General features: G+C 37.4%; 1 protein-coding gene across 1 annotated transcript in view; it reads right to left on the bottom strand.

The window, feature by feature from the left end:
* Positions 1-14,592, bottom strand: part of cntnap5a (contactin associated protein family member 5a) — a 195,916-nt gene that overhangs the window by 180,412 nt on the left and 912 nt on the right.

The following is a 14,592-nucleotide window of genomic DNA, read 5'->3' on the forward strand; positions in this document are numbered from 1 at the left end:
CAATGACTAGAAAAGCACACAACCACCAGCAACAATGACTAGAAAAACACACAACGACCAGCAACAATGACTAGAAAAACACACAAAAACCAGCAACAATGACTAGAAAAACACACAACCACCAGCAACAATGACTGGAAAAACACACAACGACCAGCAACAACCACAAAAACACACAACGACCAGCAACAACGACCAGAAAAACACAAAACGACCAGCAACAACCACAAAAACACACAACGACCAGCAACAATGACTAGAAAAGCACACAACCACCAGCAACAATGACTAGAAAAAAACACAACGACCAGCAACAATGACGAGAAAAATACACAACGACCAGCAACAACGACAAGAAAAACACACAACGACCAGCAACAATGACGAGAAAAACACAACCACCAGCAACAATGACTAGAAAAACACACAACGACCAGCAACAATGACTAGAAAAGCACACAACCACCAGCAACAATGACTAGAAAAACACACAACGACCAGCAACAATGACGAGAAAAACACACAACGACCAGCAACAATGACTAGAAAAACACACAACGACCAGCAACAACCACAAAAACACACAACGACCAGCAACAATGACTAGAAAAGCACACAACCACCAGCAACAATGACTAGAAAAAAACACAACGACCAGCAACAATGACGAGAAAAACACACAACGACCAGCAACAACGACTAGAAGAACACACAACGACCAGCAACAATGACTAGAAAAACACACAACGACCAGCAACAATAACTAGAAAAACACACAACGACCAGCAACAACCACAAAAACACACAACGACCAGCAACAATGACTAGAAAAACACACAACGACCAGCAACAATGACTAGAAAAACACACAACGACCAGCAACAATAACTAGAAAAACACACAACGACCAGCAACAACCACAAAAACACACAACGACCAGCAACAATGACGAGAAAAACACACAACGACCAGCAACAATGACTAGAAAAACACACAACGACCAGCAACAACCACAAAACACACAACGACCAGCAACAATGACTAGAAAAACACACAACGACCAGCAACAATGACTAGAAAAAAACACAACGACCAGCAACAATGACGAGAAAAACACACAACGACCAGCAACAACGACTAGAAGAACACACAACGACCAGCAACAATGACTAGAAAAACACACAACGACCAGCAACAATAACTAGAAAAACACACAACGACCAGCAACAACCACAAAAACACACAACGACCAGCAACAATGACTAGAAAAACACACAACGACCAGCAACAATGACTAGAAAAACACACGACCAGCAACAATGACTAGAAAAACACACAACGACCAGCAACAATGACTAGAAAAACACACAACGACCAGCGACAATGACGAGAAAAATACACAATGACCAGCAACAATGACTAGAAAAACACAAAACGACCAGCAACAACCACAAAAGCAAACAACAACCAGCAACAATGACTAGAAAAACACAAAAAGACCAGCAACAACCACAAAAGCACACAACAACCAGCAACAATGACTAGAAAAACACAAAATGACCAGCAACAACCACAAAAGCACACAACAACCAGCAACAATGACTAGAAAAACACACAACGACCAGCAACAACCACAAAAGCACACAACAACCAGCAACAATGACTAGAAAAACACAAAACGACCAGCAACAACCACAAAAACACACAACAACCAGCGACAATGACGAGAAAATACACAACGACCAGCAACAATGACTAGAAAAACACAAAACGACCAGCAACAACCACAAAAGCACACAACAACCAGCAACAATGACTAGAAAAACACACAATGACCAGCAACAACCACAAAAGCACACAACAACCAGCAACAATGACTAGAAAAACACAAAACGACCAGCAACAACCACAAAAACACACAACAACCAGCGACAATGACGAGAAAAATACACAACGACCAGCAACAATGACTAGAAAAACACAAAACGACCAGCAACAACCACAAAAGCACACAACAACCAGCAACAATGACTAGAAAACACAAAATGACCAGCAACAACCACAAAAGCACACAACAACCAGCAACAATGACTAGAAAAACACAAAACGACCAGCAACAACCACGAAAACACACAACAACCAGCGACAATGACGAGAAAAATACACAACAACCAGCAACAATGACTAGAAAAACACAAAACGACCAGCAACAACCACAAAAACACACAACGACCAGCAACAATGACGAGAAAAACACACAACGACCAGCAACAACCACAAAAACACACAACGACCAGCAACAACCACAAAAACACACAACGACCAGCAACAACGACCAGAAAAACACACAACGACCAGCAACAACCACAAAAACACAAAACGACCAGCAACAACGACCAGAAAAACACACAACGACCAGCAACAACCACAAAAACACACAACGACCAGCAACAACCACAAAAACACACAACGACCAGCAACAACCACAAAAACACACAATGACCAGCAACAACCACAAAAACATACAACGACCAGCAACAATGACTAGAAAAACACACAACGACCAGCAACAACGACTAGAAAAAGCACACAACGATCAGCAACAATGACGAGAAAACACACAACGACCAGCAACAACCACAAAAACACACAACGACCAGCAACAATGACTAGAAAAACACACAACGACCAGCAACAACGACTAGAAAAACACACAACGATCAGCAACAATGACGAGAAAAACACACAACGACCAGCAACAACCACAAAAACACACAACGACCAGCAACAACGACCAGAAAAACACACAACGACCAGCAACAATGACTAGAAAAACACACAACGACCAGCAACAATGACCACAAAAACACACAACTATCAGCAACAACAACCGCAAAAACACACCGCCACAGCTGGAGGGCTGCTGTTATCATGGCAACGGAGGAAGCCACCCTCCATCCCAGCTGACTGAAAACAATCTGAGCTGAGAGTTCAAAAAAACTCGTCCAAATGAGAAACGGAACAAAATGACTCAAATTTTGTCTTCGGGAAATCTGTTGGGTCATAAATCTACAAACAGTCGCTTGAATGATCAGTTTTATTGATGTAGAAAGTTGTGTTGATCTAATTTTCTTAGTTTAATGACCTCTTATCTAGAACCAGTCCAACATCCAGTCTGAAACCAGTCCAGAAGCTCTTCTAGAAAGCCCCAGAGCATGATACTGCCACCTCCATGCTTTGGTGTTCTTGGTGTTAAAGAAAGGGCCGCCAAGGACCGGCTACAACCAGTCCTAAACAGGTTGAAAGTACAAAATCGGGACCAAAACCAAACCTAAAATACTCCTACAAAAACAAACACCGAAACCAGTCCTGAAACCAGTCCTGAAAGCCTTAAAACCAGGACCAAAATCAAACACAAACCAGTCCAAAAAAAGTCCAGAACCAGTCCAACATAAAGTCTGAAACCAGTCCAGAAGCTCTTCTAGAAAGCCCCAGAGCATGATACTGCCACCTCCATGCTTGATGGTAGGTTTGGTGTTTTTGGGGTTAAAGGTCTCACCTTCAGTTTTTCTTCCATCTGAACCCCAAAGTGGATCTAATGGTTCTGTTTAAAGTGGGTCAGAGTCAGCAGCTGTAGTCGACTGGAATCACTCAGGAGAAGTTCAGAGGTCATGAGACTAAGAAAACTAGATTAATACGACTTTATACACCACAAAAACAGTATTTTTGACCCAGTAAATTTTGTTATATGTCCAGAAAACCTTTAATAAAACTATAAAAGAACCAAATTCATGATTGTTTTTGTGTTTCATTGAGTCATTGGAAGCTAAAGCCTGATGACGAACATGATCTCTGGGAATCGTCGTCTTATTTCTCCGGTTTCTCGGCGCTACATTCAGATCCCAGCGTGTCGTCGGTTCCTCTCCACATTCGCTTTCTTTTTTTTTTCTTCTTCTCCTAATGTTTAAACATGAGGACGAGGCTGGTGGGCTGTCACACCTCGTTTCCCGTCTGATAAATTCCTCGGTCCTGTACAGCTGTAGGTGCTCCCTGAGTGGCTGCTTCTCGTTCATTAGCGCCCCGACCGTCGCTCGCCTTCCCTTCCTCTTCCTCACTTCCTGTGAAGCCGCTGCGCTTCGTTCAGGTGCTTCAGATGGGAAGCAATTAGTGGGACGGTATCTGCTCAGCGAGTCGACCCCGAGCATCAAACTTTAAGTAAATATGTGTGCGTGGCGTCCCGGAAACTGATCCGATGCTATAAAAAATGGATGCGGCGGTTTTATTTCTCCCACAGAGTCATATCAGCCGCTAATGAAAGCCTCTCTGCAGCCAAAAGCTAAATCCCTGCACCGCCGAGGCCTTATTCTGGAGAAACGGAGCAGATTATCGTCAAAGAAACTACAAAATAAAGAAAACTACATCTCCATGCACGGCGCTGAAATAATTAGCAAAGAGACAGAGGACTAATTAACTCAGCTCCTCTGATCATCAATTAACCGTGTTTTAGTTTCCAGCTGCACTGGATTTGTTGCTTTTTTCTTCTTTAATTATTGAACATTAATCTCTTTAGGATAAAACAAGCTTTTTTTTTTACATTCTATATAAAACCAGACTAGTTGTGATAATAATTAACAGACTAATAAACTAACTATCTGGTGCTAACCTGCTGTTAGCATTTAGCTCACAGCTGCACCTGGTAGGTCATTTTTATAGCCTTTAGACAGAAGAGTTACCAAACTCCTCTATTTTTTGTACAAAATTACTAAACATTCGCCAAAAATTTGGATCTGTGTTTCCCAAGATGCCAAATGTCTTGTTTAGGCCAAAGATCTTCAGTTTACTGCTACAGACGAGGAAAGAAACCAGAAAATATTCACATTAAAGACGCTCCAATCAGAGAATTCACAGTTTTTCTTCAGAAAATTAATCAGCTATCAAAAAAGTTGAAGATTAAGTTAAACTCTGACATCTAGCTGATTAATTGCTGCAGCTACTTTAGTGCTACAGTAGTGCTACTTTTCATCTATGGGAAAATTATTTTCTTTCCCACAAGCTATTCTGTGACCAAAATAACTTCAAATTCGTCAAAAATGACAGAAAATTATTTAAAGTCTGTTCAACACACTTGAAAAATGGTCCAAAGTCACCCAAAACCTGTCAAAAAGTGACTTAATATCAGTCTAAGTTACACCAAACACGACTTAAAATTGGTCTAAATTATATCAAAAATGTAAAAATGCCAAAACATTTGCACAAAATTGCTGGTTTTTGTTCAAGCTTACAGGAGGTCCTCAGATTACGACGTCCTCGACTTATGTCACACCGTCGTAAGTCGAGGACCCTCTGTACTAAACTTTCATCCAAAAGAAAAGCACTGAGAAAAGCAATCTTCTTTCCCACAAACTATTCTGTGACCAAAACAACTTAAAATGCATCAAAATGACAGAAAATTTGCTAAAGTTTGCCTAACACACCTGAAAACGTTCTAAAATAGACTCAAACCTGTCCAATATGGCTTAAAATCAGTCTAAGTTGCACCAAAAATGTCCAAAGTGACAAAAGCATTACACAAAATTACACATGTTTTGTCCAAAATTACTATAATTGTGTCCTTATGTTGAAAGAAAAACACTGAGAAAAGCAATCTTCTTTCCCACAGTGATCAAAATAACTAAATGTGTCAAAATGACTTTAAACTAGTTAAGGTTTGTCCAACGCTTCTCAAAAACGGTCCCAAACAACCTAAAACCTGTCCAATGTGACTTCATATTAGTCTGAATTACACAAATAATGGCCGACATGACAAAAAATGCAAACAATTACTCCAAAATGACTGAACTTTTGTCCACAATGTCTAAGAAAATGGTGAAAATATTGATCTGTGTTTCCTAATATACAAAAAGTCTGGTGTTATTGTCACAGAAGAGGAAAGAAACCTGAAAATATTCACATTTAAGAAGCTGTAATCACAGAATAGAGGCCGTTTTCTGTTAAATAACCACTGAAACTAATTAACTGATTAGTAAAACAGCTGAATAATCGATCAGTTAATGCTAATCTCTGCAGAAACTAATAAATAAAGTCAATAATCTGCAGCAGGAAAACACAGATCTGCATCCGTCACTGTAATAAACTCTCACAACAGAATCCTGGTTTAAAACCGCGATTAGACCAGTGGTTAGCTAACGGCTAACGGCTAATTAAACTATTTTATGTTAGGGTTCTTTTCGGAGTCAGTTTGGACAAAAATCTACTTTTTTACAACATTTGACTGTTTTTACTGCACCGACATCAGTGGAAAATGTTGTAATGCTCCAGATATTTGTCACTATTTGAAAGAAAAATCATGTAAGTTTGCTCTTTTAAATGCTTCTACAGTTTTTGGATGTTACAGAATTTCACTTCCATGCTTCCAGATGTTCATTTTTCCAGTTTTATCTTCATCCAGGTAACCAGCGTCGTCCTCTGCAGCTGTTGTGGCAGCTCGGTGCGAGTCGTAGAAAACCTCGGCAGGGCGGTCAGTGAAGTCATTAAAAACCCGAGAAGCAGCTGGGAATAGTTGGATGCACTTTAAAAGCAGCCCTGATATCTGCGCTCTTCTTACCCACCGACACGTCTCTGCGGTTTGCTGTTGTCAAGACAGATTTCCACTCGGGTCAATAAAAAGTCCGTACGGTGATAATAATACCACCACGGTCGAGGCTAGCTGTGATTTTAATGCATCAGCGCTGAGTTTCGTGTCCGTGGAGCGGCCTCTTATCGGGCCTCCTTGGGTTTCATCCGGTAAACACCAGAGCGGATCTTTGACCTCCAGGATCGCGTCGTCGTTCATCGTGTCAGGACCCATCTGAGGAAGTGTCAGGAATGACAAAGGCAGCCGTCGGAGCAGAAGAAGTCACGCCTCTGGAGGCTTTTTCCACACTTTTAACATGACGAGGAGGAGGAGGAGGAGGAGGAGGAAGGACGACGGCCTCCGTTTGTTCCAGATCACAGGATTTTAACTGAAAGAGTTCCAGTCAGAGAATGTTAATGAAAGCAAAGGTCCACAACATCGGAGTTAGAGAGATTTATGTTGATGTAACCGAGTAGTTTTATTAATGTCTGCATGAAATAAATACCTGACCGTCAAATAAAAAATCAGTTTGATTCAATTATTTAACATTGAAGTATACAGATATGTAAGGTTGTAGTTATGTAGAGTGTTCTTCTCTCATTAAATAAAAGGACAGCTGCATTTAAAACTAGAAAAGCACTCAGAGAGCTCAGTCCTCCTCCAAGGCTGCTCATTCCTCCATAAAGTCAATGAGACACAAAAAAACAGCAAAAACAAAACAATGACAAAAACAAGAGAAAAAATGAAAACAAAAAGACATAAAATCACCAGAAACAGTGAAAATGAGATGTATAATGACAAAAATGAGAAAAACAACAAAAATGAGACATAAAATGGCAAAAATAAGAAACAAGCAACAAAAATAGAATGCAGACCACAAATTGACCAAACTGTCCCAAAGGCACACAAAAAATGAACAAAATGAGACTCACCACAACAAAATCGAGACACAAGATGCCCAGAAACAGCAAAAATGAGACAGAAAATCACCAGAAACAATAAAAATTTGACGTAGAATGGCAAAAATGAGAAAGTAAAACAAAAGTGGAATGCAAGCAGACCACAAATTGACCAAACTGTCCCCAAGACACAAAAAATGATCTAAAATGAGACTGACAATGACAGAAAGGAGGTAAAAACAATGGCAAAAATGAGACCAAATATGACAAAAACAGCAGAAAATGAGCAGTACCAGTCCTCCTCCAAGGCTGCTCATTCCTCCATATGGCAGAAATGCAGCTTTTGTTTGCTAGTTATTGATGATCAGAAATCACAGCATCATAGAATGTGTCCATTTAATACAGATGAATCCGCAAACACAATGACCTTTCACTGAGTACAGGTAATGTTGATAACAGACAGACAGACAGACAGACAGACAGACAGACAGACAGATGTACGCTGATCGTCACAAAACTGAGCCACGTTCTTTGGTGGAATAACAAAAAGAAAAAATAATAGTCATTTTGAATCATTTTGGACAGTTCTGTTCACTTTAGACAGCATTTTATTCCTTTGAGGTCATTTTTGAGTCATTTTGTAGAAGTTCTAAGGGATTTGGGGACATCTTTTAAGCTATTTTTCACGATATTTATGGCGTTTTGGAGAAGTTCCAGAGAATTCTGACAATAAAAGTTCTGCTTCTGTTGTGTGAAACTGACAGAAAACAAACTGTTCCTTGATATTGTTTATGTTTAAGAGAAATAAGATGAAATGTTCTTCCTTTCTCTATTAAAGCTGTGAGTTCTACTGTTGGTTTCCTTCGATCATCCAAGAGTTTGTTCCTGAAGATGAAGGTTCTCCACTATCCTTCAGATTTAATGATACGTTGGACGGTTCTTAAGCTGATTTTAGTTTTTTCTTTGGTTGATGCAGGCCGATAATTTGACCCTTCTGAGGCAGATCAACCTCCTTTATGACCACTCCATATGTCTTCAACATGGTTGTTTAGAAATGAGAATCAGCCAGGCTTAAAGACGTTGTTTCATCACTGCAGTAATTATCCAATGGAAGGATCTGAACTATTTGCTGAGTTAAATCCAGGCAGAGACTTTTCTTTTTGGACAGTCAGTGAATAAAAAGAAACATAACTTTGATTTACGCTACAAAAAATGAAAAAGGCTCCACATACTATAGATATTTAACCATTTCCATGTTTCACCGTGCTGAATGCATTCACTGCTGTGAATTATTTTTCTTTTAGCTTTAAAAATTGTCCAACATACTACAAATTCATCCATGCTTACTCAGAAATTGTGTGAAATAACTTAAAAAAAAGTTCAAAATTACTTGAAAGGCATCCAAAGTGACTCCAAATGTGTTTGAAAACAACTAAGTTTGAGTTATTTTGGACATTCAGGGGTCAGATTTTGAGTCCAGTTGGTGTCCACAGATGTTATTCCATGGATGTTTAAATATCTCCATGTTTTCTTTCCAGACATTTCCTCTCTACTTTGCTCATCATCAGTAGAAAGATGTTTCTCCATGCTGAATGGATCTCCGTCTACTAGAAGATGTTTCTCCACGCTGAATGGATCTCCAACTACTAGAAGATGTTTCTCCATGCTGAATGGATCTCCGTCTACTAGAAGATGTTTCTCCACGCTGAATGGATCTCCAACTACTAGAAGATGTTTCACCATGCTGGATGGATCTCCGTCTACTAGAAGATGTTTCTCCACGCTGAATGGATCTCCAACTACTAGAGGATGTTTCACCATGCTGGATGGATCTCCGTCTACTAGAAGATGTTTCACCATGCTGAATGGATCTCCATCTACTAGAAGATGTTTCTCCATGCTGAATGGATCTCCAACAACTAGAAGATGTTTCACCATGCTGAATGGATCTCCAACAACTAGAAGATGTTTCACCATGCTGAATGGATCTCCATCTACTAGAAGATGTTTCACCATGCTGAATGGATCTCCAACAACTAGAAGATGTTTCACCATGCTGAATGGATCTCCGTCTACTAGAAGATGTTTCACCATGCTGAATGGATCTCCAACAACTAGAAGATGTTTCACCATGCTGAATGGATCTCCAACAACTAGAAGATGTTTCACCATGCTGAATGGATCTCCGTCTACTAGAAGATGTTTCTCCATGCTGAATGGATCTCCAACAACTAGAAGATGTTTCACCATGCTGAATGGATCTCCGTCTACTAGAAGATGTTTCTCCATGCTGAATGGATCTCCAACAACTAGAAGATGTTTCACCATGCTGAATGGATCTCCATCTACTAGAAGATGTTTCACCATGCTGAATGGATCTCCAACAACTAGAAGATGTTTCTCCATGCTGAATGGATCTCCGTCTACTAGAAGATGTTTCTCCATGCTGAATGGATCTCCAACAACTAGAAGATGTTTCACCATGCTGAATGGATCTCCGTCTACTAGAAGATGTTTCACCATGCTGAATGGATCTCCGTCTACTAGAAGATGTTTCTCAATGCTGAATGGATCTCCAACAACTAGAAGATGTTTCTCCATGCTGAATGGATCTCCGTCTACTAGAAGATGTTTCTCCATGCTGAATGGATCTCCAACAACTAGAAGATGTTTCTCCATGCTGAATGGATCTCCAACTACTAGAAGATGTTTCTCCATGCTGAATGGATCTCCAACTACTAGAAGATGTTTCACCATGCTGAATGGATCTCCAACTACTAGAAGATGTTTCACCATGCTGAATGGATCTCCATCTACTAGAAGATGTTTCACCATGCTGAATGGATCTCCGTCTACTAGATATCTTTGTTTAATCATCCAGTAGCTTTGGTTTTACTCTGTCTCTCTTGTCGTCTCCTCTTTGTGTCATTTTGTCTTGTTTATGTTAATCTGAGGTCCAGTTTTTGATGTGTTCCGCCTCGTTTTGAGTCTCATTCGTCATTTTGTTCTTCTGTCATTTTCTGTCCCATTTACAGAATTTCATTTTGCTTTCGGAGCATTCTGTGTCTAGTTTGTGTCACTTGCTGTTTTGGTTGTGTTGCTTTAATCTTTTTTCTGTCACTTTGTCTTTTTTGCCATTTCATGCCATTGTTTGTTCTTGTTTTTGGGTTGTTTTGTGTCTATTTTTCTTCGTTTTCTGTCTTGTTTGTCTCATTCGTCAGTTTGTGTAATTTGACTCTTTTTTTCTTGTGTCGTTCCCATTTGTGTCATTTTTTGGTAATTGTTTTTGTCATTTTGTTTCATTTGAGTAATAATTTTATTTCATTGTTTTTGGTTGTTTTGTGTCAACGTTTTTTTAGGTTTTGTGTCTTCTTGGTGGTGTTTTTGTCTCCAAATCCTCCACATATCTCCTGATCTCCATTCACTGTTTCTGAGCCATGCTGACTTTATTTGATCCATCCAGCAGCTTTAATTTTCTGTCATGATGCTTTTGGGCGATTTTTGAGTCGCTTTGGAAAAATTTAAACTCATTTTGAATGTTTCTAATCACTTTGTACCACCGCATGTGATTTTTGATGATGTTTAAGTCTTTTTTAACACATTTATGTCACATTTGACTAATTTTGAATCATCTTGAATGATCTTTTTGATCATTTTCAACACATTTTGACTAATTCTACCCATTTCCAGCCTCTTTGTGGAAACACTGCCTGCAGTTCAACCTAAAAACTCTCTGAATTTTTGCCACCTGACTGTTGAACTCAGCTGAGCCACTCTTGGTTTCACTGTTGGGTAAAGAAATGCAGAATTTTTATTTTTTTATAGGATTTTATTTGGGGAAACAGTTTATTTTTTGCATTTTTTAAAGAAGACAGGTAGAATAAAATGATTTAGCTGAAACATCGCGTTCAAGGACAGAAGTTTGGGTTTGTTTCAGTTTTTACAGTTTCTGGCTCTGGTAATTGATGTGATTTTTTGCAGTTCTTTAAATCATAACTTGATTTTTGAAGCAAACTGGGAGGTTTGGAGTTAAATCTGCTGCAGAACAAACGTCCTAAATCGCTGCCTTTGCGTTTCGTTAATTGCTCCGTTTCAGATTACAGTTTGGAATCGATCGGCTGCTCGGCTCCGGTTGTTTCCTCAGATTCTTCTGGACGGTTTTTAGCTTCACTCCTTCAGAAGTTCAAAACATAAATCAGAGGCTTTACAGGAAAATCTTCTGAGGTCAACAAGTCTTTAGAGGTTTAATCAGAGTCTGTTTCTGGATTACATCTCTGTAAAATCCTCCAGAAACACTCGTCTTGGTCCGGTTGTCCAAAGAGACTGATGGGGCAGGCGGATTATTTAGAAAAGATGTCATGATAAGAGTCATTTGATACATTTCTGCTGCTGTTTGCGTCATGTTTCCTTGAATATTAACACACCACAATGACTCAAATCTGTAAATTAAAGCAATAAAATGACTTAAATCTAAGTATTAAGGCAGTAAAAATGACTGAAATCTGAATATTAAAGCACCAAAATGTCTAAAATCCAAATACTAATGCACTAAAAAGACTAAAATCTAAATATTAAAACACCAAAATGACTCAAATCTGTAAATTAAAGCAATAAAATGACTTAAATCTAAGTATTAAGGCGGCAAAATAACTGAAATCTAAATATTAATGCACTAAAATGTCTAAAATCCAAATACTAATGCACTAAAATGTCAAAATTAATGCAGTAAAATGTTTAAAGTGTAAATATTAAGACACTAAAACGTCTAAAGTCTAAATATTAAAAGCAGTAAAATGACTAAATTCTAAATATGGAGGCACCAAAACATTTAAAATCTTAAAACTAAAGCACCAGAATGTCTGAAATCCAAATATTAATGCAGTAAAATGTCCAATATGTCCAAATTGACGCTTTAAAAAAGACTAAAGCCAAAATATTAAAAGACTAAAACGTCTAAAATTTAAACATTAAGGCACCAAAATGACTGAAATCTAAATATTAATAAGCCAAAGATGACTAAAATCTAAATATTCATGCATCAAAATGACTAACATCTAAATATTAATGCAGTAAACTGACTAAAGTCACAAACATTAAGGCAGTAAAATAACTAAAATCTTAATATTAAGACACTAAAATGATTAAAATCTCAATATTAATGCACTTAAATATGAAATATTACCACTAGAAGTGTGACATTCTGTAATGAATTGTAATTAATTGTACTAGAGAGGTTTGATTGAGTTAATTAACTTTTTAATTTGTCTGTTCTTGTGTTTTTAGTTTGTCTTTTAATTCACTTTGCTGCTGTTTCTTCTGTTTACAGTAAATCAGAGACATCAACTAAAGAAAATATCTTTTTAACAGCTGCTCAAACTCATTAATTATTAATGAGAACAGTGTGTGACTAATTTAAGGTTAATTAATGCATTCATTTACTGTCAAATCAACAATAAAAGTCCAGATTCTGTCGTGGAAAACTAAAGAAATGCAAACTATACCTTCATGAAGTTCATGTTTAAGATCAATAAGATTAAATATTAAAGTTTAAACACTAAAATATGACATAAAACACTCATTTATCTGATTAGACACAAACTAAATGAAGAATAATGAACATTTTGCAACAATAAAACTCCAGTTTAAAGCGAAACCTGCAAAACTAGCAGAACAAAATGTTAATTTTTAAGATTAAAACATGTAATTTATGTTAAAAATGTTGGGAAATCACTGTTAGGGAAGAAATAATCAACATTTCTATTGAGTGATTCCCAGAGATAGTAAATAAACTTATGAAACATTCAGATTTCTGCTCCTTAAACAGCAGCTCTGACCTCAGTTTAACAGAAATAAGATTCAAATTGAACCAAAAACTCTGAATATTCAGGTTCAAACACCAAAAAATGACATAAAAAACTAATTTACTGGAATAAAGAGGAACTAAATGAAGGTTAATGAACATTTAGAAACAATAAAACGCCATTTAGCTGCAAATTTAACAAAGAAACTACAGAACTGGTGAAATAAAATCTTCACTTTAACATTAAAATGTGTAATTTTTGTTGAAATGTTGTCAAACAGAGTCGACGTCACTTTTATGGAACATTTTAAACTGCTGCTGTTCAGCAAAAACCAGGAATTAAGGACTGAAATCTCTAAAACACGATAAAAATGACTCATTTATGAGAAAAATCAGGCTGTAATTGAGGTTAATGAACATTTTAAATGCTCTAAAAGGTGTTTCTGTTCTTGTCCAGCTCCATGAGTCCCACAGACAGTAAATGAACTCATTAAACATTCAGATTTAAACACCAGATCTGACCTCACATTCTCCTGCAGACACTAAATGATGCTCACATGAAGACAAATAACATCTACATTTACTACAATATGACACAAACTGCTCATTTATCTGACTAGAGATGAACTAAATGAAGGTTAACGAACATTTAGAAACAATAAAACTCCATTTTTAAAATTGCTAAACTCCAAGTTTAATGAAGAAACTGCAGAAGTAGCAAAAGAAAATCTTCATTTTAACATTAAAACGTGTATTTTTTGTTCAAACTGATGTAAAATCACGTTGATGTGACATTTATGGAACATTTGAAATAGAAGATAAATGGATATTAATGTTTGGAATGTAAAATACAATAAAAAGGTCTAATTTATTCGAATAAACAGGCTTTGATTGAGGTTAATGAACATTTGAAATGATTTAATCATTGTGTGTCATGATGGAAGACACTAAAATATGCCATAAACTGCTATTTTATCCAAATTAAGAAGAACTAAATGAGGTTAATGAACATTTTAGTGGCAGCCAGTTTACTGAGGAAACTGCAAAACTAGCAAAAGAAAATTCTAATTTTGACATTAAAATGCAGAATTTCTTTTAAAATTGTTGTAAAATCACTTTTATGGAACCTATAAAACTATTTCCAGTCGAGGATGAGCTTAAATATTAATAGTAAGACACTAAAATACAATAAAAATGACTAATTTATTGGAATAAATCAGGCTAATGAACATTCTGCATGATGTAATCGCTGCATTTTAAAGGATGTAAAAGGTGTTTCT

The sequence above is a fragment of the Acanthochromis polyacanthus genome, chromosome 14 (assembly GCF_021347895.1).
Source record: "Acanthochromis polyacanthus isolate Apoly-LR-REF ecotype Palm Island chromosome 14, KAUST_Apoly_ChrSc, whole genome shotgun sequence".
Classification (NCBI taxonomy): domain Eukaryota; kingdom Metazoa; phylum Chordata; class Actinopteri; family Pomacentridae; genus Acanthochromis; species Acanthochromis polyacanthus.